Below are 5,000 nucleotides of genomic sequence, written 5' to 3' on the forward strand. Positions count from 1 at the left end.
CAGTTCCAGAGCGATTCGCGCGATGAGTCCTTGATACTTAGTCGTTTTTGCAAAATTTCTGACTTTTTGGAAAATTTCACAATTTTGTGAAAACTTCCACAAAATGAGGTTCTAGTATGTTAGAGGGCATCCCAGGAGGGCTCCAAAAGTGTGGGTAAAATATATATCCCACAGGGGGAAAATTGAAAAAAAGTTGAAAAAAAAAATTTTTGGGGACTTAGAAAATTTTTCAACTTTTGTCAGACTTCCAGACAGGGGAGCGTGTCAGTGCGCGCATCCGATTTCAGTTCCAGAGCGATTCGCGCGATGAGTCCTTGATACTTAGTCGTTTTTGGCAAAATTTCTGACTTTTTGAAAATTTCACAATTTTGTGAAAACTTCCACAAAATGAGGTTCTAGTATGTTAGAGGGCATCCCAGGAGGGCTCCAAAAGTGTGGGTAAAATATATATCCCACAGGGGGAAAATTGAAAAAAAGTTGAAAAAAAAAATTTTTGGGGACTTAGAAAATTTTCACACATGTGTCAGACTTCCAGACAGGGGAGCGTGTCAGTGCGCGCATCCGATTTCAGTTCCAGAGCGATTCGCGCGATGAGTCCTTGATACTTAGTCGTTTTTGGCAAAATTTCTGACTTTTTGAAAATTTCACAATTTTGTGAAAACTTCCACAAAATGAGGTTCTAGTATGTTAGAGGGCATCCCAGGAGGGCTCCAAAAGTGTGGGTAAAATATATATCCCACAGGGGGAAAATTGAAAAAAAGTTGAAAAAAAAAATTTTTGGGGACTTAGAAAATTTTCACACATGTGTCAGACTTCCAGAGAGGGGAGCATGTCAGTGCGCGCATCCGATTTCAGTTCCAGAGCGATTCGCGCGATGAGTCCTTGATACTTAGTCGTTTTTGCAAAATTTCTGACTTTTTTGAAAATTTCACAATTTTGTGAAAACTTCCACAAAATGAGGTTCTAGTATGTTAGAGGGCATCCCAGGAGGGCTCCAAAAGTGTGGGTAAAATATATATCCCACAGGGGGAAAATTGAAAAAAAGTTGAAAAAAAAAATTTTTGGGGACTTAGAAAATTTTTCAACTTTTGTCAGACTTCCAGACAGGGGAGCGTGTCAGTGCGCGCATCCGATTTCAGTTCCAGAGCGATTCGCGCGATGAGTCCTTGATACTTAGTCGTTTTTGGCAAAATTTCTGACTTTTTGAAAATTTCACAATTTTGTGAAAACTTCCACAAAATGAGGTTCTAGTATGTTAGAGGGCATCCCAGGAGGGCTCCAAAAGTGTGGGTAAAATATATATCCCACAGGGGGAAAATTGAAAAAAAGTTGAAAAAAAAAATTTTTGGGGACTTAGAAAATTTTCACACATGTGTCAGACTTCCAGACAGGGGAGCGTGTCAGTGCGCGCATCCGATTTCAGTTCCAGAGCGATTCGCGCGATGAGTCCTTGATACTTAGTCGTTTTTGGCAAAATTTCTGACTTTTTGAAAATTTCACAATTTTGTGAAAACTTCCACAAAATGAGGTTCTAGTATGTTAGAGGGCATCCCAGGAGGGCTCCAAAAGTGTGGGTAAAATATATATCCCACAGGGGGAAAATTGAAAAAAAGTTGAAAAAAAAAATTTTTGGGGACTTAGAAAATTTTCACACATGTGTCAGACTTCCAGAGAGGGGAGCATGTCAGTGCGCGCATCCGATTTCAGTTCCAGAGCGATTCGCGCGATGAGTCCTTGATACTTAGTCGTTTTTGCAAAATTTCTGACTTTTTGGAAAATTTCACAATTTTGTGAAAACTTCCACAAAATGAGGTTCTAGTATGTTAGAGGGCATCCCAGGAGGGCTCCAAAAGTGTGGGTAAAATATATATCCCACAGGGGGAAAATTGAAAAAAAGTTGAAAAAAAAAATTTTTGGGGACTTAGAAAATTTTTCAACTTTTGTCAGACTTCCAGACAGGGGAGCGTGTCAGTGCGCGCATCCGATTTCAGTTCCAGAGCGATTCGCGCGATGAGTCCTTGATACTTAGTCGTTTTTGCAAAATTTCTGACTTTTTGGAAAATTTCACAATTTTGTGAAAACTTCCACAAAATGAGGTTCTAGTATGTTAGAGGGCATCCCAGGAGGGCTCCAAAAGTGTGGGTAAAATATATATCCCACAGGGGGAAAATTGAAAAAAAGTTGAAAAAAAAAATTTTTGGGGACTTAGAAAATTTTCACACATGTGTCAGACTTCCAGACAGGGGAGCGTGTCAGTGCGCGCATCCGATTTCAGTTCCAGAGCGATTCGCGCGATGAGTCCTTGATACTTAGTCGTTTTTGGCAAAATTTCTGACTTTTTGAAAATTTCACAATTTTGTGAAAACTTCCACAAAATGAGGTTCTAGTATGTTAGAGGGCATCCCAGGAGGGCTCCAAAAGTGTGGGTAAAATATATATCCCACAGGGGGAAAATTGAAAAAAAGTTGAAAAAAAAAATTTTTGGGGACTTAGAAAATTTTCACACATGTGTCAGACTTCCAGACAGGGGAGCGTGTCAGTGCGCGCATCCGATTTCAGTTCCAGAGCGATTCGCGCGATGAGTCCTTGATACTTAGTCGTTTTTGGCAAAATTTCTGACTTTTTGAAAATTTCACAATTTTGTGAAAACTTCCACAAAATGAGGTTCTAGTATGTTAGAGGGCATCCCAGGAGGGCTCCAAAAGTGTGGGTAAAATATATATCCCACAGGGGGAAAATTGAAAAAAAGTTGAAAAAAAAAATTTTTGGGGACTTAGAAAATTTTCACACATGTGTCAGACTTCCAGAGAGGGGAGCATGTCAGTGCGCGCATCCGATTTCAGTTCCAGAGCGATTCGCGCGATGAGTCCTTGATACTTAGTCGTTTTTGCAAAATTTCTGACTTTTTTGAAAATTTCACAATTTTGTGAAAACTTCCACAAAATGAGGTTCTAGTATGTTAGAGGGCATCCCAGGAGGGCTCCAAAAGTGTGGGTAAAATATATATCCCACAGGGGGAAAATTGAAAAAAAGTTGAAAAAAAAAATTTTTGGGGACTTAGAAAATTTTTCAACTTTTGTCAGACTTCCAGACAGGGGAGCGTGTCAGTGCGCGCATCCGATTTCAGTTCCAGAGCGATTCGCGCGATGAGTCCTTGATACTTAGTCGTTTTTGGCAAAATTTCTGACTTTTTGAAAATTTCACAATTTTGTGAAAACTTCCACAAAATGAGGTTCTAGTATGTTAGAGGGCATCCCAGGAGGGCTCCAAAAGTGTGGGTAAAATATATATCCCACAGGGGGAAAATTGAAAAAAAGTTGAAAAAAAAAATTTTTGGGGACTTAGAAAATTTTTCAACTTTTGTCAGACTTCCAGACAGGGGAGCGTGTCAGTGCGCGCATCCGATTTCAGTTCCAGAGCGATTCGCGCGATGAGTCCTTGATACTTAGTCGTTTTTGCAAAATTTCTGACTTTTTTGAAAATTTCACAATTTTGTGAAAACTTCCACAAAATGAGGTTCTAGTATGTTAGAGGGCATCCCAGGAGGGCTCCAAAAGTGTGGGTAAAATATATATCCCACAGGGGGAAAATTGAAAAAAAGTTGAAAAAAAAAATTTTTGGGGACTTAGAAAATTTTTCAACTTGTGTCAGACTTCCAGAGAGGGGAGCATGTCAGTGCGCGCATCCGATTTCAGTTCCAGAGCGATTCGCGCGATGAGTCCTTGATACTTAGTCGTTTTCAGAAGTCACAATTTTGACTTCCAGGACCCGCAAAACGTTTGTAAATTGAGCCCGCTCCCCAGTTCCAAGCGTTTTGAGGTGTCCCCGGTTGCAGTAATGCAGCCTGCCCACTAGATGTCGCAAAAGAGACAAAAAGTGAAAAAGAACCAGAATGAGGAAATTCCAGGGAGCCGAATCCGCCTGACAGTTCCAGGCGATCGGGCACTTTTTTGCATGCGTCCCTAAAGTGGGTATAGGGTGACACTCCATGCAAAGACCCAGTTTTGCACACCACCGGCAGAATATATGAGAGAGAGGTACCTCTCAGCCCCGACACATTTCGACTCATTTAAGCTGGTTTTCACCTCCGTAGGCCTGGGTATGCGTTTTGGCTATGAGTCCCTGTTCGGCTGGAGGTCTGCACCTTGGCTGAACCCAGGCTTCCGCAGCTGCGTGGGGGGACTTTTGCCGGTCGCCTATCCCAAGTCAGAGAGGTGTTCCTGGGTTGAAGTGAGCCTGGCCAGACCCCCCCGCGGGCCCTGGTTCTCCACATGGGGGCGCCGTCAAGGCTAAAATCTGGATTTTTAGGCCGAGGAGAGGCTCCATGAGGGCGGATGCTTTTGTGGCTTCGACCCCAGTGCTGTTCCACATCCAGTACCCCCCCGCAAGGGCGCCTGTACCCGAGTCGCGCTTCCAGGACTCGTGGGCACGTATCTCCCGACGACAGGGGTTTGCAGCCTCCGTACTTGGGCAAGTCCCTACATGCACCCCTGCTCTTCCTCCGATCGATCTGGCGCAGCGCTCCCGGGTGGGGAGGTGGCGCCGCTCGCTCGGCCCGGGCTTTGGAGCCCGCGCTGGCTTAAGGTGAGCGGTCCCCTTCCTCCTCTACCCCCGGGCTTCCGACACCTATCTTTGGGCGCGCATGCCGGCCTCGCCTCCCGTCTGCGGAGGTGGCCGAGCCGTGGGGAGTTTGACCCGAACCGAGCGAAGGCAGTGGTCCGACGACCCGTACGGGCGAACGGCGGGGCGCCCACCCAGCCAGGCGTGGGGGCCCGTCGTCCGAATCGCTCCCTGTGCGGGGAAGCACAGCGATCTTCTCCGAGGGCGGCCCTTTTCTTCCAGATGCGTACCCGGCCAGCGGAGGCTCGCGCTGCCCCTCGTGTCCGAAAGGGCGGCCTCCGCGGCGGTGGCGACAGCGGCGGCGGTGGGTGGCCTCTCCGCGCCACTGCCGAGCTTCGCGATTTCCAGTCTTTTCCCGAGCCCCTACGTCAGTGGGGAGG

This window comes from Phyllobates terribilis, unplaced genomic scaffold, assembly GCF_046119375.1.
Source record: "Phyllobates terribilis strain yellow unplaced genomic scaffold, ASM4611937v1 Scaffold_1922__1_contigs__length_190424, whole genome shotgun sequence".
In the NCBI taxonomy this organism is placed as follows: Eukaryota; Metazoa; Chordata; class Amphibia; order Anura; family Dendrobatidae; genus Phyllobates; species Phyllobates terribilis.